General features: G+C 32.5%; 2 long non-coding RNA genes across 2 annotated transcripts in view; both read right to left on the bottom strand.

The window, feature by feature from the left end:
* LOC145688969 (uncharacterized) overlaps positions 1-21507 on the bottom strand; it is a 353343-nt gene that overhangs the window by 14422 nt on the left and 317414 nt on the right. The window lies entirely within an intron of this gene.
* LOC145688968 (uncharacterized) lies at positions 15620-21451 on the bottom strand. The gene is made up of 2 exons (XR_014132041.1): positions 21174-21451; positions 15620-16149 (listed from the first exon to the last, which is right to left on the bottom strand). It is a non-coding gene; the product is annotated as an uncharacterized LOC145688968 (long non-coding RNA).

The raw sequence follows: 21507 nt of genomic DNA, 5'->3' as shown, positions 1-21507 counted from the left end.
CTCCTAGACGGTTGAACCGATTTTGACCAAACTTGGCACAAATATTTTTTGCTACTAGACAACCAACACCGTCGGGGTTAGCCACCCCACACTCACCCCGTTGCAGAGGGGGAGGGGGTGGAACACTACACAATGCTTTTTAAATGGTGATATAATGGCATAAATGGTTTTAATGAATTATCTTAAGAACGGTTCGACCGATTTAAACGAAACTTGGCCCACATATAGCTTATAGTCTGGCGAATAATAATGTTGGAGTAGAACATCCCTAGCGCATCCAGGGGCGGAGGTGGAGGGGTGAAATATATATAAATAATGGCATAAATGGTTTTAATAAAATATCTTAAGAACGACTACACCGATTTGAATGAAACTTGGTACACGCATAGCTTATAGCCTGGCAGATAATAATATTGGAGTAGAACACCCCTCGCGCGTCCAGGAGCGGAGGTGGAGGGGTTGAAATATAAATAATGGCATAAATGCTGTTAATGAAATATCTTATAAACGACTAAACCGATTTGAACGAAACTTGGCACACATATACCTTATAGTCTGGCGGATAATAATGTTGGAGTGGAACACCCCTAACCCGTCCATAGGCGGAGGTGGAGGGGCTGAAATGTAAAATTTGTCGAAAATGACCAATATTAGTGTCGCTTATATAGGTTTTGAGGCCACTTAGATCAATGTTAATACTCCAAACGCCGTAGAAGTAGTAGTAGTAGTAGTAGGAGTTGTTGTTGTTGTTGTTGTAGTAAGTAGTAGTAGTAGTTGCAGGTAGGTGTAGTAGTACTAATAGGTGTAGCAATAGTAGTAGTAGTAGTAGGTAGTTCTAGTAGTACTAGGTAGTTGTAGTGTTAGTGGCAGTAGGTAGTTTCAGTAGTGGTAGTGGTAGTATTAGTTGTAGTAGTAGGTAGTTGTAGTAGTAGGTAGTAGCGGTAGTAGTAGTAGTAGTAGTAGTAGTAGGTAGTTGTAGCAGTAGTGATGGTAGTAGTAGGTAGTTGTAGTTGTAGTAGTAGTAGTAGATAATTGTAGTAGTAGGTAGTAGCAGTAGTAGTAATGGTTGTAGTAGTAGTAGTAGGTAGAAGTAGTATAATGTAGTAGAAATAGGTAATAGTATTCCAAAATATTTTTAAGAAACCAGATCTCCCCGTACGAAGTCGGGCGTTAAGGCTAGTAATATTTAAAAAATAGGAAAATACTGGGATAAACTGCATGTAACGTAAGACCAACTACAGGGTGGGCTATAATGTTTCAAACGAAAATCGGTAAGTGCACCACGAAAAACGTTACCCCCACCCCTATCTCCGAAACGAAGGGGAATAGACCCTATGTTTACATAAGCATTTGTGCTTAGCATGACCTTCCCGATCCCCCCTCCCCATCACATCCCAAAATCTTTGCATTTCCTCACCGGACACCGTGTATACATTATAACATACTTATTGGAAATATCAGTATAATATTTCCAATAAGGGTGATGTTCGTATCAGAAGTGATATTCGAAAAATCTGCATAGAAATTTTCTAGAATTTCTGGCATGAGAATCTCTAATAGTGGATTATCACCTGTTCTCACTTTGTGTGGGGTAGGATACATTAGAGAGACTGTTTATGTTGTTCCACTGCGAACTACCGTGGATGAAATGGGGAATCAGTATTTTGCATATCGATAATACTCGGGAAGAAGAAGAAGACTAGATCCACAGATTCTACTCTATAGCGTCTCACGGTGCACCCTACACTATCTATCTTCTTGCGTAAACCGAATTTGAAAATTGATCTTCGTGTACACATTTTTTTTAACTTTATGAAAGTAATTTTTAATGCTGAAATTGTATTCAAACCGCATTCTATATGGTTATTACTTTTAACAAACATTAAGAAAACACCAATAGCTCAGTACCCGCGAACTTGTACCTTTTCATACACACGCACAAATATATTCATTTTCACAAAATTTATATTTGGATTGAAATATTTTTGGTAAAAAAGAACAAAGCAACTTTATGGAGCCTACGGTGCTACTTTCCGGGGTATTTATCATCTCCCGAACCTGGAAACGGAACGAAACTTTCCTGGTGGAAATTCACGCAATGCTGCTCTTTCAGCGCTAAACAAATTTATTGCTACGTGCTTTGAATGCACCAAATCGGCCCATCGGAATGTGTCCAGGCTTGTCGTTGGCCAACCTTGTCGTCAACGATCCAAAATCGATCCCGACAAGCCTGGCTGGACACCTCAGGAATGTGTCCAGGCATGTCGTCGTCCAACCTTGTCGTCAACGACCCAAAATGAGATGTGTCCAGGCTTGTCGGGATCGACCACGACAAGCTTGGACACCTCAGGAATTCGTTCGAGTCTGGCGCAAGAGGATAAATTGAGAAGTGTCCAAGCTTGTCGTTGTCCAAGCTTGTCGTCGTCCAACCTTGTCGTTGTCCAACCTTGTCGGGAGCGACCAAAATTAAGTGTCCGGGCTTGTCGTCGTCCAACCTTGTCTGCGTCCCATAATGTAAATCTTTTTGTAAGAATAATTCAGTAATTAATTGAATGTTGTCTTTGTTTAACAATATGTTATATAATGCATATGTAAATTCCCAGTCTTCAATTTCGATATTACTATGCACTGTTGTAAATTCTTCATATAACGCATGAAATGTTTGCATATTAACTAATACACGCCATGCATTATAATATAGTATATCATAGTCTAAAGTAATACATTCATGCTCATCTTCATTACTGCGATTTTGAAAACATCCATAGCACAAAAGTGTATGTTCTGGTTTCCATCTTGCAATACACATGAACACACATTGTTCATTTACAGAGAAAGAATCACAATTATATTTGCAATGGTCGTATGTATTTAGGGAAATACACTGATGCTCACACTGACGATTGTTCATACACATTTATCATGCTCAAGATATGCTTCTCTTAAATCAGAAATGTGCTAATAATTAAATGTAATTTCCTGATATGTATAGTTAAATTTGTTTGCAAGATATGGAATAATGTTGGTATCTATATATTTCACATGATTTTTTAGATATCGTTTTAATATTTGATCACGCGTTGATTTTCTAATTAGGAAATTCCACACAACAGTATTTAATTCTTCATCAATTTCACTGACACATTTATGCACAGTTTCGTTTTTACTATGAATTGCACAACTTTCACAAAGTAAAGGTTCAGAAAGTTTATAATTTTATAGTAGTTGTTTTACACAAACTTCACTTACTTCATTAGGAGTACGTTCACACTTTAGTTCGTTGAATATTAAAATGTCTTTAGAAATTGTATTTTGATCTGCTAGTTCTTCTTCAAATGGTATTTCATTTGGATATTTGAAACTTCGCCTGTAAACTAAGTCTTTCATTGGCTCTTGCTTAGGAAAAATAATTTCACATGTATCATCTTCTTCAGGAATATCACGATCATTTGGATGCACAAGAATAATTTTCTTTTGTTTTTCAAGTTCAAAACGTTTTTCACGTGGTGAAATATACTTAGAGTCTACACTATTACTTTTGGATAATAAAAGATTAGTTTGACTTTCACCTTTTCGTTTTTTATTATGAGAAGTTGAAAAGGTTTTATTTGTAGTGATGTATTTCCTTTTCGTTTTGCACTAGCGGAAACAGACTGCCCTTGACTGTACATCTTATCACGGTAGAATCCGCTTTATATCAGTATGAACCATGACCTGATTTATACTCACAAACCTGCGCAGAAGACTGCGCATTACCATATTTAATTTTCTACGTACATTGGTTTTTATTTTCAATGAACTCTATGGAGATTTTTTTGTGTGAAAATAGACATTTTGTCATAAATTACGTTTTACTATTTTAGTAACATAAATATTACTAACAATTAGTAGTATAATATTAACAATTAGTAGTATTAATATTAGATGTACTTACAATACACTAAACCATATATTATTATTATTAAGTTTAGTATTGTCAAGATACAACTTGCAAGGAAATATTGTTGGAAGACAACATTAGAAACTCTGAGGAATATGTTTATACATTTAGATGAGGAAAATATCAACAATTGTCCGCATTGCGAAAGTGATTGTGCCATTACTGGCACATTCTGTACCCCAGAATTGCATAAGGCTATACAGTGTGGCTATAAAATACTCGCAATAAAGGAAATGTGGGAATTCGAACTAGTTGGTTGTAAGAAGGGAAAAACTCGGATAGTCTTCTTAAAGACTATGCGAATTCATTCCTCCAAATGCAACATGAAATGTCTGGATTTCCTGATTCATGCCACAATAAAGGAGACAAAGAAAAATATATTGCAGATTATTATACTCATGAGGACATACAATTAAATGAGAAAAATATTGGAACGAACTCAGGACTAATGTACATAGTTAAAATATTCAGCAATTCGATTTATGGAAAAATGAAGACAAAGAACAAACTTGTCATAATCTGTAATTGTTAACATGTTGGAAAATCAAGGATGCAGGAAAATTTTCGTTTATGTGGGAGGTGGTGACGCAGTGAAACGTATTAGGGGTGCGTGTGTATAATGAACAATATGCGCGTTTACTACATGCATTATTGGTGCATTTTGGTTATGATCCGCTTGTTATTTTGACAAGTTGTAAGTCCGCAAAGGATAATATTAATTTATAACATGCGTGAATTGGTGCGTGAAAAATTTAGGCAATTTGTATTTGCAGGGAAGACTTCTGGTTTAACTGAAGACGACTCTGTCGAGTTCATGGGTGTTCTTCCGGAAGTTAGTATAAGTTTTGCGCCAGAACATATTCCACATCTGAACCTACATTGTATGGTGCTGGAACAAATGATAATTTTTGTCCATCATTGGTAGTAAAACCAAAAATTATTCATACTTTGGTTTGCGTGGAAAGGAAATTACAATAAAACGCATACGCAACATTGGAATCAAAGACTCGGTTGATTATTTGAAGAAACTCTGAGTATGTAAAAGAGCATACGTTAGATGACAATATGTATATTGTTATTACTATTAAAAGTTCTGCGTCAAAATTAAACATTTCAACGTACATGAACATACCGTCTTAAATACTAATGAACACATCATTTTCATGGATTCAGGGTACACATTGTAAATCCCCTAATAAAAGAGGACACATTGATTTCACTACACATCAGGAACAAAGTACCATTCCGTTGAACAAGGACATATACTGTTCTTGGAAGGTTAAATACAATTATCACCAACTATATAGGTTGAAAAAATCATCCGGAATAACTACTGAAGCAAGCAGACCATTTATTTACAGGTTCGCAAATTAGTTTTTCTTTATGAGATTTCATTCGAAATCGATTCGTCAAAATAACTTGCTTATGAAGCGATTTATTTGCAAGTTCGCAAATACAATTTGCTCCGATTAATGTATTAGGAGAATACAAATAAGAACGACTTTCTATCAGAAAGGATCCGTCAAAATTGCTTACCAAGCGAACCATTAAAAATATTAGGAAAATTCAAATAAGAATGACTTTCTAATTATATACATGCAACATTTTCAAGTATATATCTTTTAAAATCTTTTTCTAGGAATAGTTTTATTAGTTCATTAATAAATCATCATTTTCAATTGCTTTTTCATATGTATTAAAAAATTGTCGTAATGTTGTGAATGTGTTTTCATGGCATTTCTGAAACTGTTGTAGAATTTCATCCTGGATGTCGATATTAGTAACTAGACATATCACTTTTGTTTTTAAAATATTATGAATTACCAAGCATGTATATGATGCACATTGTTTATAATTGTCTGAACACACATCGAACACTAACAAACTTCTTCTCTTAGGTTGCCACAAAAGGAACGTTTTTATTAAACACTGAATGTTAATACCATTATTATTATTATGGCATTCGCACACGTAAAATGTTTCATCCGACATGATTTGTCTTCTATCCAGCAATACGTAGAAACAGTTTTCCGAATAAAGTCGTTTCCTTTATATTTACTTATATACACAAGCAGAAATACGATGCAAATGACTAGACTGGAGACTGATTTGTTCATTTTAAGGCGGTATTTATATGACGTTATGACGTCATTCAGCAAGTTTAACGGAAACGCCCACTTAAAAGCATGTAACCAATAGCTTTCATTCTCTTTTATGACTCGTTTTTCTTTAAGAACTCTCTTGTTAGAAGTCTGTAATGTTTTAAAATTATTATTCAAATGATTAATGAAATGTATTTTAGCAGTATCAGTTTACGAAAACTTTATAGCACTTAGTTTTTCCTTTGTAAGCTCACACTACTACTACTATTACAAATAATAATAATAAATTGGTAGCCTTAAATTACGAGAGTAATTTTTGAATTACTAACTGTATGAAACATTTCATCGAGCTCTGTTAATTTTTGTTATATTACATTGAATGTTTATTTGAAAAAAAAAATAATTTAAATTTGTAACAAACTCACAGCTATCACAACAGATGTACATACGAAAACAAATGTTCGTATTAGAACACCGCACATGTGTATGAAACTTTTTGCTAGGGCATACTTACAAGAGTAAGACAGTCACACAACATATATATAATAATAATAAAGTTAGAAGCTCGTACGATAGCGAATTAGTTCGGAAATGTAAATATACTAAAGGATATATATTTTAATTTTAAAAAGAAGAAACTACTTAGACATGTAAATGAGAGAGACTTTAACTACCATGAAACATAGAAATACAGAGTAAGGTTAGCTTGGGTTAGGTTCAGTGTATCTGTTCTTAGGACTTTCCAATTTTAACAACGATTTTTAAAACGTTCACACTCATCGAGTTTTCTTACGACTTTCCATAGGAAAGGAGAATATGAAAATATGAAACGATCGAACAAAAATAAAAAATAAGTTGCTCGGACTAATTTATTAAGAGAGTATAAAAATAAGATACGATCCGTAAAAATATGAAGTGAATCATCAAAAAATGCAAATGAACCAATTTAAAATCAATAACACGAACGAAAAATTATTTACAGTTTTGCAGCGTAGCTGCTCTGAGCTTGTGTACCAAGCAATCGTACAAAAGGAAAAATATGAAGTGATCGAACAAGAATAGAAATATGAACCAATTAAAGTTATGAAATAAAAAAGCAAAAGATAATTAGAAAAACGTACAAAGCAAGGAAAAAACAATAAATAGCTTCATAGTCAGGAAGAAAGATAGAAAAAATAGCTATGAAGATAAAAAATAGGTAGATAGAAAGAAAGGAAATACTTGTGTATGGTACAGGTAAAAAGCAATGAAGACAAAAAATAAATATGCAAACGAGAATAGTTACAGAGGAAGAGAAGTAGAGAGGGAATACTACAAGCGGTGGAGAAGGAACAAGAGCAGAAAAGCCAGAAGATAAAAAAAGGAAACTGATAAATAGCAGAAAACACAGAGCAAATTTAGCCTAATTTAGATTTAGAAGTTAATGAATCAAATAAATAGAGGGAGGGCAAACAAGAACAAAGAAATACCACCACATACTTATCCTAAACGCCTAAAAACAAATAACTAGATATTCAGAGAAATAAACAGAATACACCTACACAAAGAGAAAGAAGGAAGTAAAGAATGTTGGAAATACACAGATCATCATGTAAGAAGAGAGGGGTAATAACGAGAGGTAAAGAAGAAGAATAAGAAAATCTCCAAGTTGGAGCGTCCACTCAAACGAATTATTTACAAGTTGACACTGTAGCAAAACAGACTGAAACGATGTTGTACTATAATAAGGATAGAGAATTTTTGGTTTTCGAAACTTTTCTAAGAAATATTTAAATATATGTATGTATAATTTACTGTTTTCAGAACTAATAACTGATGTATATCCTGTCTTTAATAAATCTTGAAATGAGGTTGTGAACCCTATGTATTACCACTTTTCGTGTAATAAAAGTCTGTCAAAGGGAGGAAATCACGTTTCCCCATTACATGTTGGCTCACAATTGTGGTCAATTGATAGTTTTCGTGTTCTACAGTATTGCTTTTCATACTTAGTTCATATCTGCAATTCTTTTTAAACACTAGCATATGTTTAATGAACCCAATAAGAAATGTTCTTCAGTTCCTTGATGGTATGCATTCCAACACTACGACAGTGTCGTACCACATTGCCTAACCCTGTAGGATAAAACCGATGGACAGTCCCTATAATCTTGACAAATATACCTGTAGGGCACTTGCCTTCCTCCCGCTGCAAAAAGTTATTATATATATCACCCATGTAACTACTCGCTTAACCAATTCTAAAACAAAACCAGTGTCAAATCACAATCCCATTTTCACATGTATCAGTAAACCTATTTTATTCCCCTACTCTTTCTTATCTTGCGATGCCCCTGTAATTTACTTTCACATGATAATAAAGAAATAAATATTTAACAACGAGTGTTATAAATAACACGAGCGATCAAAAGAAAAAATAAAAAGAAAACAATCTGTTTCTACAGCTTAGTCCAGGATCGAACCCTGGACCTTTAATGCGTGAGTCAACCATTTTACTCGTTACTCCACAACGGAGGCAAACGTGGATTAATAACAAAGTGTGCTACCCAAATCTTTACCACGTACTTGTACAATAAATACGATAGTAAATTGTTTTTTCTTATTAGCAGCACTGTTCTATAAAAAATTCCCTACTCTCATAATATAAATTTATTTTAAGTGAATTATGACTGCCTCAATTTTCTCTATAATTTGACAAATATACCTATAGGTCCTACCGCTCCAAAACGTACAGTGCGTGTGCACTCCCTCATGTTTTTCAACGTTCATAACCTACAATCCCGCTCTCACAAGCACAGTAAGTTTTCTAACATCGTCCACTAATCCCATTCCATTCCCAATTAACTTTATGAATCCAGCAAACTTTCTTGCGACGTCTCTGTGATTTACTTCTGTCATAAGTTTTCTCGTGTCTTCTGTGAAAAAAAAAACTTTTACAAACTCCTAACTTAATCAACTCAATTTTCAATCTTTGAAATTATTTATTCACGGAATAATATATAGAATACAAAAAATTTGTTTCAAGATACAATTAGTAAAAATAAAAACATTTTTTTTATCAAAGCCTTACCGAGGATCGAACGCAGGAACTTTAATGCATGAGTCAAGCGTCTTTCTTGTTACTCCACAATATGCCAACAGAAGCTGACCTGATCTCAATGCTACGCTTCCTGAGTACCACATATTTCTATCAACGTATCCAAGTTCAGCATTTATTTTAAAGGTGATTTACTAGTGTTAGAACTGTTTCAGTATACTAGTCGAATTATATATTTTTGCTTTCAATATGGTATTACATTTGGTTTCTACAATGTTTGAAGCATGGAATGTTCCATCTAATTTTTATTACGATGTATTTATAAACTTGGAAGAGAAGTTTGTATGATCTGTCAGGAAAGTAAATGTACACCTATTTTTCGAGTCTGGCATTCCTGCGCTCCATCCGTGGAGAGTATGAGAATTAAATCAACCAAATTTTTACTGAGGGGCAAAAAGAAAAGCTTAATCTGAATAAGACATTGCAGAAGGGCACAAGCTGTGAATACGAATAGTGCATTGTGTAAATAAAGGACGACACCGAAAGAGAAAGCCAGAAACAGCTGTTAAACTTACAAAAAAAGAGTAAAAATTGTCGAAGTGGGAACATAAAACACAATACAACAAATACACCGACAACTAAACGGTCACCATGCCATGATCTTGGTGTAGTGGTTAAGGTGCTGGCTTATAAATGCAAAGGACGCAAGTTCGAATCCTCGGCAAGGACATTTTTAAAAATTTTTGTTAATAATACATACAACTCATGAGAGATGGTAAAAGAGGTCGTATTTAGTTTTTCGTAGCAATTATTATTGGTAATGTTTAGTACTGATAATACTTTTTGTCTTTGCGTATTGCTTTTGTTCTTGTCTTCATTTCGAAAGAGAAGAATATCCGAACAAATGCCACCAAAATTCCTCATATTTTGAATGTAAACGCCATTTGCAATTAGTAAAGAATAAAAATTGAACGTTCCGAAGTAGCTGCAAAAAGTAAAAGGAAAAACATGGAAGTCGACCATACTCATGGTTACTAAAAATACAATTTCTACATGCCTTACACCTCCCGACCACGTTTCTACGTTAGCAAGTAAGAGGCTTGTGTTTAGGTTAGGTTGGTCAATACGTTTTGCAAAGGGGCCCGGTTTAGCTCTGACGCACCACAGGTGCGAGAAGGGAGAAAAACACTTTTTCTCTCTCCCTCTGTGTGTCTATTTATCTATCTATTTGTATATATATAACGCTATTTGTGAATGCCATAACTACCCTAATTTCCAGCGGATTGAGACGAAACTTGGCACAAACATTAATTGTTGAAATATCTTAATGAGTTCGTTAACCAGAATAATCAGATGAAAATGTTCAAAATGGTGGCCCTTCAAACTCTTAAAAAGTTCCAAGGGAACCAAATTTCGCCCATAAATAGGTATTCAGAAAGTTTGAATAAATTTTCCTCTTTTACTGAAATATTTGTGTGCAGAAACTTATTGAAATATTGGACCCGATTAATCGCCTAAAGAAGGTTCATGCCCTTTCGCTACGGTCAGTTTTTTTTTTTTTTTTGCAGGGGTTATTTTTCTATTGGAACAAGATGATTATTACTGATGATATGAAATTACACATTGAAAGTGAAGTAACTTATGTAACGTGTTATTTGAAAGAATAATATAATAAATGTGCATTCCTCTAACACAGAGAACTCATGTATTTCGAGTTCGGGAGCCTGAATGGCGAGGAGTGTTATTTGATTTGCTTTTTAGTAACACATTGCATTGCAAATAAAGGTAGGCAACATTAGTGGTAAGTAAAACAATAATAATAATAATAATAATAATAATAATAATAATAATAATAATAATAATAATAATAATAATAGGTGTTGTTTGTGGCAAGGCAATATGTTCCTCAGTTCTTCTTCAAACGTAATGATTGTAACGCCATATCTCTCTTACAAACAAAATATTAGCAATTTATATCGAGAGAACGGGAAACTGTAGAGCGATGGGACCAACGTTGGACAGTATGCACTCATAGTACTCAGAAAAGTAAGCAATTTGAATGCAAAATGAACGAAGAGTCATTGTCATGGGTACTCATGGGGCCACGGCAGAGCTCTCTTTAGGCAAAATGTCGATAGCTTATATCGAGAAAACAGGAGGTGATACTGGGATGGGACCAACGTTGGACACCGTGGACCCATGAGGCGCATCGAAAAAATTAGGGAGGCGGGCGCCAGCCAGCCTTACTTATTTCCACATAATAATATAAAATTATATTGTCGAAATACACACACGAGTTAGCTACTAATATTTCATATTATTATTATTATTATTATTATTATTATTATTATTATTATTATGATTATTATTATTATTATTATTATTATTAGATTATAATTATTAAGAATATACAGATTTGGATGTTGAATTGCGGGATCCTTCCGAAACGGGAGTTTAGTTAACACTGTTTCTTTTAAGCTTTATTTGTAGGTTAAAAATTACTTTTTATATTTTTTACAATTTTTTGAATTTTTATTAATGTAATTACCTTGTAGGTGACTTCCTTGTAGCAAGACTTTCTTATATTTAACTTTAAAGTTTTACCATATTTTTTAGTTGCAACGTCTATAAAGCAATGTGTTTATACACGGAAATTTAATTTTTTAAGCAAGTCAAAAAATTCTTAAGTCAATGTTCTTATACACTTTTACTATCTAACCTGCCAATTATTAATATATTCACCACATTATTATTATTATTATTATTATTATTATTATTATTATTATTATTATTATTATTATTATTATTATTATTATTATTATTTTACTTACCACTAATGGTGCCTACCTTTATTTGCAATGCAATGTGTTACTAAAAAGCAAATCAAATAACACTCCTCGCCATTCAGGCTCCCGAACTCGAAATACATGATTTACAGTTCTCTGTGTTAGAGGGATGCACATTTATTATATTATTCTTTCAAATAACACGTTACACAAGTTACTTCACTTTCAGTGTGTAATTTCATATCATCACTAACAATCATCTTGTTCCAATAGGAAGATAACCCCCTCCTGCAAAAAAAAAAAAACTGACCGTAGCGAAAGGGCGTGAACCTTCTTTAGGCGATTAATCGGGTCCAATATTTCAATAAGTTTCTGCACACAAATATTTCAGTAAAAGAGGAAAATTTATTCAAACTTTCTGAATACCTATTTATGGGCGAAATTTGGTTCCCTTGGAACTTTTTAAGAGTTTGAAGGGCCACCATTTTGAACATTTTCATCTGATTATTCTCGTTAACGAACTCATCAAGATATTTCAACAATTAATGTTTGTGCCAAGTTTCGTCTCAATCCGCTGAAAATTAGGGTGGTTATGGCATTCACAAATAGCGTTATATATATACAAATAGATAGATAAATAGACACACAGAGGGAGAGAGAAAAAGTGTTTTTCTCCCTTCTCGCACCTGTGGTGCGTCAGAGCTAAACCGGGCCCCTTTGCAAAACGTATTGACCAACCTAACCTAAACACAAGCCTCTTACTTGCTAACGTAGAAACGTGGTCGGGAGGTGTAAGGCATGTAGAAAATGTATTTTTAATAACCATGAGTATGGTCCACTTCCATGTTTTTCTTTCTACTTTTTGCAGCTACATCGGAACGTTCAATTTTTATTCCTCACTAATTGCAAATGGCGTTTACATTCAAAATATGAGGAATTTTGGTGGCATTTGTTCGGATATTCTTCTCTTTGGAAATGAAGAAAAGAATAAAAGCAATACGCAAAGACAAAAAGTATTATCAGTACTAAACATTACCAATAATAATTGCTACGAAAAACTAAATACGACCTCTTTTACCATCTCTCATGAGTTGTATGTATTATTAACAAAAATTTTTAAAAATGTTCTCGCTTAAGATTAGAACTTGCGTCCTTTGCATTTGTAAGCCAGCACCTTAACCACTACACCAAGATCATGGCATGGTGACCGTTTAGTTGTCGGCGTATTTGTTGTATTTGTGTTTTATGTTCCCACTTCGACAATTTTTACTCCTTTTTTGTAAGTTTAACAGCTGTTTCTGGCTTTCTCTTTCGTGTCGTCCTTTATTTACACAATGCACTATTCGTATTCACAGCTTGTGCCCTTCTGCAATGTCTTATTCAGATTAAGCTTTACTTTTTGCCCCTCAGTAAACATTTGATTGATTTAATTCTCATACTCTCCACGGATGGAGCGCAGGAATGCCAGACTCGAAAAATAGGTGTACATTTACTTTCCTGACAGATCATACATTAAATATGTTTCAATTAATTAATTTTTCTCACCATATGCAAATTAATTCGATATCCTATAAAAGGATACACTATATTATTAAAATAATTATTATTAAGTTTCCCATTATTGTAGCCCACGCCCCCTTCCTTACTTTTCATGTCTGAATTACTCTTTTCATGAAATTGGAATTTATTCGTGTGGATTTGTATTTTCAAACATGTTTGTTTATATATAATACTGATACTCTAATGTGGCCGTCCTTCTTCACTTGTCTTAAAACTCGTACTTCATACCCAGTAGATACAAAATTTCAATCTAGTATATGTATGAGACAATTCATCTTGCTAACATGTAATTGATTTGAGCTATATGGCCTACAATATCCGTCTGCCCTAACTTTGTGGTGCAAAACAGAAAAGAACTTCCAAAAAATTATCATTATGTTAGCTATAAAACGCCACGGCTTTCAGGAATTCAATTTCGATTAATTTTCAAAATAAATGGTGTAAGGTATCAAATTGTTATACAGAAAAAATAGGCGGTAAGAACCATAAAGTTTAGTAAATTTTTGCAGATTGTTTGCATTGGTATTACCATTTCTCTTAGCTTTTAAAAAACAATTATATTCCAATAAACTGATTGAAAGTTAAGTGTTCAAGATAATTCAATACACTACCAGATTTTATCAATAGTTTAGCGTACACAGACACCATAGTAAGTAATTTTTATTTGTAAGAGACAGTCTCTATTTCATCTCAACAATTATTGAAAGTTCGATTCCCGGGTGCACGAAGAAAATATTCTGAAATTTTTAAAAAAATAACTGCGGTGGTGGACAACAGCATTAAGTTTCTGAACTGAAGTTCTTCTTTGGGGCTTCGGTGGGTCACTGGAAAAAAGTGGACCTCTGATGCTTGGGGTTACTTATTCGATCACAGCTCAGGCCAATTATTTGAACATTTTCATGACAAGCATCAAGTTTTGGATTTTGTGGTGAGTAAACACTGTGTGCCTTGGTATTCTCAGGGACACTTTCTATTTCTGTTTTTAAGAGCTTTTATAAAAGCTATAATACAACAAATCACCGCCTCTTTAGCATAAGTGTGGGACTCCATTTCATTTTTCAAGTTTTTTAATCCAATTGTATAAATGGTATGTCAATTAACATACAGTCTATAGTTTGCCCTTCTACACTGAAACCCTTCATGAATGACATTAATACTTTACTTTAGATAGCTGGATATTATCGTGTTTTTGTACAACATTTCATCTTAAACCGATTTCATATAAAAATACCCTGGATCGCAAATCCACATCTTCAAACCTAAAAGAAATAGGTAATTAATTATTCAAGGATTGAAAAAAACTGATCTCATTGTATGTTCCCTGCTACCAAGTAAATTTTAGTGTTCACAGAAGAAAAGTTTTCAAATTCTTTATCTTGTCTGCATAAAATTTCTCGAAATTCACCCGTTTCCTCCCAGTTTTCACTACATATTTCCTTCATCCATCTTAAACTGATCTAATCTGATTTAACCAAGAAGTAAAATTCAAAGACTTCTCTTTCAGTATACTGTATAGTAAACATTTCTCAACAACACACTAATTAGTAAACGAAAACCTTGTTTTCCATTAATTATCCCAATGAGTTTGTTTCACCCTGCAAGTATGTATGTTAATCAAGAAACTAGAGAAAAATCAAACTAGTTATTGCACACAGTGCATCAAAATTTAAAAAATCTTTTCATTGGTGAGTGTTAACTTTGGGTTAAGACAAGAACAGAAATAAAATATTTTCAATGAAGAATTAACTAGCATCTAAAGAAGGGGCTCAATGAGCTAGTTTCACCCTACAATTGTATATATATATTGGTCAAAAAATATAAGGAAAACAAACTAGTTATCCTGAAAACTCAAGTGCAATTTAAGAACTAGAAGGAAATCAAACTAGTTATGGTACACTACAGCAAAATTGAAAAACCTTTCCTTGGTGACTGTTAACTAAATAGTGCATCATAATGAAAAAGCATGAAGATTTTTTCTGCTTCTTTTTTTTAATTCTAACGACAATTGTTATTACTCTATTATCAAAATTCCCTTCGCGTTCTTCAAAACGTTGCTGTTAATAAAAGACATCTATATGTTTCATTACGCAATATTTAGCGATATAAGTTCAATATGACCAGGAAAGAAAAAAAGTTACACATTTATGAAGTTTGTTACGAAGGTTTAAAAAATTCAAAGGAAAGAAAACTCAAATTTTCCCTTCACCCACAAAAAAAAACACGTTTATTTTATATTTTTTCTACAAATATTGTTCAATGTTTTTGCGGAGTTTTTGCTTTATTTTTTTATTTTTTTCCCAGTCTTTCATACTTTTCATATGGTTTTACCAAGAGTTCGTCCTCCCCATCTTCTAAGATTATTAAGTCTTCATCATTTCCCCCCCTCCCCAACCATTTCCCCACTGATGCTGGTATCGGCCCCATTGGCATCACTTTTTCCACCACTGGTAGCACTGGCAGCACTTCTTCCGCTGCTGGCAGCACTGGGAGCACTTCTTCCGCCACTGGCAGCACTTCTACCGTTTTTTCTCACTGTCACCACCGGAAAGTACCGCCTCCGCTTATTATTTTGCTTTTAACTTATTCTCCCTCTCTTTTCTCCTTTTCCTTCCTTCGGCCACATCCAATAAGTGGTCCATTTTGTTGAACTTCTGGATGTGGTTCGACGATGAGGAGGGAGAGGCGGCAGATGTCAATGATTATGAAGGTTGTGGTTCCATTTTTCTAAAATAAAAAAAATGAAAACTGTAATTAGTACGACTTATAATTATTCTTTTTCATAAACACAATATATTCCTAGCTTTCAATACCAACTCTGAGGGGACTACTTTATTCTATTTGAATTGTTTCTACGAGTATCAAATAAAAAGATTTCTTCATATGTCTAAGCTAAACTCTCATAAAGTTAAGCTTTTTGTAGGTCTACGTTTCATATAGCATCGCTGCTGAACGGTTGGTTAACTGAAATTAAGCTACCACTAATAAATCTTTCAATATGTTCGTGAATAAGAACTGTCACTTAAAAAGATCCGGGCACTAATATTTCGGTGTTCAGTGCTAGCGGACCCGGGTTCAATTTCCGGTTGTAAACTAAAGGTTTTGCATAGCATTAGTGGAAGTAAGGTTAGGTTCAATTTCTACTGGTCCCGCATAGCGTAACCACTAATGCTACCGCCTTTGGTGCAACTTGACCTGGGTTCAATTTCCAGTGCAGGAACTAGCGCTCGCATCGCATGTGGTAATAGCTATGGCTCACGCCATTTCTTATAACGAATTAAATTTGCCGGGGTCCGCCCAAACGTACTTGCCGTTGTTCCGATGGTCCCGGGTTCAACTCCCAATGCAAAGTATTACGACCGAACCAAAATTCAATTTCCGGTAAACCTTTCAGGAAAAAAGTGTGCAAAATTTTGCGTCAACCATACTGCGTATTTTTTCTTATTCTTATAATTCAAGTGATATGGGACGTAACGACTTAAATGGTCATCAATGTCAAAATACATAAGATCAGGTTAATTCATTCTTAGCTAGCATTTTCCTCAATGTATAAAAACTAAATTTAAATCTTAACTCCATCGCTAAGCGATTAGCGTACATGCTTTTAGCGTAGAAAATCTGACTTCAATTTCCAAATGGTTAATAAATTCTAACTAAAATTTTTCTTATTCACATGAACTAGTATAGGTTACAACCCACTTCCTTCCCGAATATTGTAATCGTCAAGGACCACCTCAAACATAACAGGTTAAAACAGTTTTCAATGGTATTGTAAAAGTCAAATAATTCCAATTCTTTTCCTAACAACAAACACTATTCATACATAATAATTTATTTTTAAAAAAAGTGGGAAACGCATTCACTTCATATGTTTACGCTCTATACTTCAATTTTAATTCCCCTCAAGTGAACAAACACTATATATCTTATTCCTGTAACTATATTAAATAAGTGTCTTAAATGCATTAATAATACATGGGTTCTATTTTTTCATGAAATACTACATATTACATTGGGTTCTATTTTTTGAGGAAATACTTCATATTTTAATACTATTATTATTATTAATATAATAACCTAGTACTACTAGTGATACATAACGGTAGAATTATGAAATATTGTTTAGTACAGGACGAACTGTTCTACAATGATAACGCGTGTTTCAAATTCTCTGAATATATATATATATATATATATATATATATATATATATATATATATATATATATATATATATACATATAAGGTAAAGTATAGTATTGTTTATTTCAATAAATGCTATTTTTCTTTTCTTAACCATTAGTTAATTTTTAAAGAGGTAAAACATGTCAAATTTTCTGTATCTTTCCTATAATATTAAGACTGTTTAATATCCCCATAAATAGACGTGAATGTTCTGGTAATCATTTCGACCAATGGGGATGGGTTCTATGATTCCAGTAGTACAAGTATTGGTGAAGTAAACTTAGTATAAAGTTAAACTATTGGGTTAAATAAGTGCTTCGCTTTGGAAAAAAATCATCTAGCATAATAAATATTCTTCATTGATGGAAAAACTCTGGGTGCACTACCTAACAATAGTGATAATGATGTCCTCTTTCAGTAGAAAAGGTACAGTTCGCTTTGCTGAAATTATTTAGCAAAAATAAATAATCAATACTAATGAAAAGTCTAGGTGAAACTAACACATTTTCTCTTAGCGAAACATATATGATCACTGTACTTTTCTCCTAACAACATTTCATATAATTGAAATACACAGTTCCATATTACAAAGGAAATTCTCATCAGTACTTAACCAAAGATATAACACTCATAACGCATTATTTAATTTCAATTATTACTAAAAATTCAGTTGAAAATGCAATACTCATGGAACAAGTCTAAGTACCAAAAAAATCCACGTTAATCAAAATTAGTTACAGCTCTTTCGTGGCTAAATGGTTAGCGTATCAGCTTTATCGTGAAAGTCCCGGGTTCAATTCCGTGCGGAGGCTCATATGATTATTATTATTATTATTATACTAATCTTTCTTGTGAGAAAACCCAAGTTCAATTCCTGTTGTGAAATTCGTGTAGTTCGAATACCATGTTAAGCTGTAGGTTCATGTCTCACATAGCCTCGTTGCTAAAAGACGCTATAAATTTACAATCAAATATATTATTATTATTATTATTATTATTATTATTATTATTATTATTATTATTATAATTATTATTATAGTTATCTTTACTGTTAGAAACCTAGTTTTCATTCCCGCGGTGAACTCATGTGGTTCGGATTCCACCCCCAACTGTAGGTTCACGTCTCACATAGCATCACTGTTCAAAAAAGTGCTAAATATTCATTCAAATATATTATTATTATTATTATTATTATTATTATTATTATTATTATTATTATTATTATACAAATCTTTCTTATGAGAAAACAAGTTCAATTTCCGGAGTGAACTTATGTAGTTCGAATACCACGTTAAGCTGTGGGTTCACGTCTTACATAGCCTCACTGTTAAAAGAAACGGCAAATTCACAATCAAATATATAATTATTATAATTATTATTATTATTATTATTATTATTATTATTATTATTATTATTATCGTTATATTTATTGTTAGAAACCTAGTTTTCATTCGCGATAGGACCTCATACAGAACGGATTCAACGTTAAATTGTAGGTTCACGTCTCACATAGCCATACTGTTCAAAAAGTGCTAAATTCTCATTCAAATATAATCATTATATTCATCTTTAATGTGGAAACTCCGAATTCAATTCCCGGTAAGAGCTCATATGGCTCGGATTCCACGTTAAATGGTAGGTTCACCTATCACGTAGCCTTATTGTTGAAAGAAACGATAAATTCACAATAAATATATTATTATTATTATTATTATTATTATTATTATTATTATTATTATTATTATTATTATTATAGTTATTATAGTTATCTTTACTGTTAAAAACCTAGTTTTCATTCACGGTGTAAGTTTATGTGGTTCGGATTCCACCCCAACTGTAGGTTCACGTCTTACATAACCTTAGTCTTCAAAGAAGTGCGAAATTCACAATCAATATATTATTATTATTATTATTATTATTATTATTATTATTATTATTATTATTATTATTATTATTATTATTATTATTATTATACTAATCTTTCTTGTGAGAAAACCCAAGTTCAATTCCTGTTGTGAAATTCGTGTAGTTCGAATACCATGTTAAGCTGTAGGTTCATGTCTCACATAGCCTCTTTGCTAAACGACGCTATAAATTTACAATCAAATACATTATTATTATTATTATTATTATTATTATTATTATTATTATTATTATTATTATTATTATTATTATTATTATTATAGTTATCTTTACTGATAGAAATCTAGTTTTCATTCCCGCGGTGAACTCATGTGGATTCCACCCCAACTGTAGGTTCACGTCTCACATAGCATCACTGTTCAAAAAAACTAAATATTCATTCAAATATATTATTATTATTATTATTATTATTATTATTATACAAATCTTTCTTATGAGAAAACTCAAGTTCAATTTCCGGAGTGAACTCATGTAGTTCGAATACCACGTTAAGCTGTGGGTTCACGTCTTACATAGCCTCACTGTTAAAAGAAACGGTAAATTCACAATCAAATATATTATTATTATTATTATTATTATTATTATTATTATTATTATTATTATTATTATTATTATTATTATAGTTATATTTACTGTTAGAAACCAAGTTTTCATTCGCGGTAGGACCTCATACAGAACGGATTCAACGTTAAATTGTAGATTCACGTCTCACATAGCCATACTGTTCAAAAAGTGCTAAATTCTCATTCAAATATAATCATTATATTCATCTTTAATGTGGAAACTTCGAATTCAATTCCCGGTAAGAGCTCATATGGCTCGGATTCCATGTTAAATTGTAGGTTCACCTCTCACGTAGTCTTACTGTTGAAAAAAACGATAAATTCACAATAAATATATTATTATTATTATTATTATTATTATTATTATTATTATTATTATTATTATTATTATTATTATTATTATTATTATTATTATAGTTATTATAGTTATCTTTACTGTTAAAAACCTAGTTTTCATTCACGGTGTAAGTTTATGTGGTTCGGATTCCACCCCAACTGTAGGTTCACGTCTTACATAACCTTAGTCTTCAAAGAAGTGCGAAATTCACAATCAATATATTATTATTATTATTATTATTATTATTATTATTATTATTATTATTATTATAGTTGTCTTTACTATTAGAAACCTGGTTTTCATTCGCGTGGTGAACACACGTGGTTCGGATTCCACCCCCAACTGTAGGTTCACGTCTCACGTAGCCTCGTTGCTAAGAGATGCACTAGTAAAAGTCTATTATTATTATTATTATTATTATTATTATTATTATTATTATTATTATTATTATTATTATTATTATTATTATTATTATTATTATTATACATATCTTTCATGTGGAAAACTCAATGTTCATTTCCCGACGAGTATCTACAAAGTATAGCCTTGCTGATAAAAGGTGTGTTAAACTCAATTCAGTTCAACTTTCTATGAAATAATAACATTCACTTCTATCTATTACACGTAATACAATAATAACCTCGAAACAAGTTTCTCTTAAAATAAAGTTTCCCGTCAATTTAAAAAAAATACTCTGAAAGAGAAACTAATTAATGGGATAATCAAACAAAAAACTATCTTACCTTTTTAAGTTCAAACAGTCGAAGTCAAAAGAGACAACTGAAGTCGCAAAATTCTTTTAAACACAGAAACACACACACACGCATAAACTTGATATAAAAACAGAAATGGATAATATAATAGGTAACGGAACGTTTTTATACTCCTTTATTTCGTTATTTGCTGGGGGGATAGGAACTTCAAATTTTATTTTTGTATGTCATCATTTAGTTATCTTATTGCGTTCAATACGCAATTCTCGCATACACTAGATAATATTTGTGCTCTTGTATTCTAAGGACATTAATCTCTGTACGTAAACCAGAGAAGATTAGAATACTTTGATTTATTTACAGC

The sequence above is a fragment of the Thermobia domestica genome, chromosome 7 (assembly GCF_964235325.1).
Source record: "Thermobia domestica chromosome 7, izTheDome1.hap1.1, whole genome shotgun sequence".
Classification (NCBI taxonomy): domain Eukaryota; kingdom Metazoa; phylum Arthropoda; class Insecta; order Zygentoma; family Lepismatidae; genus Thermobia; species Thermobia domestica.
This window is presented reverse-complemented; position numbering and strand designations above follow the sequence as displayed.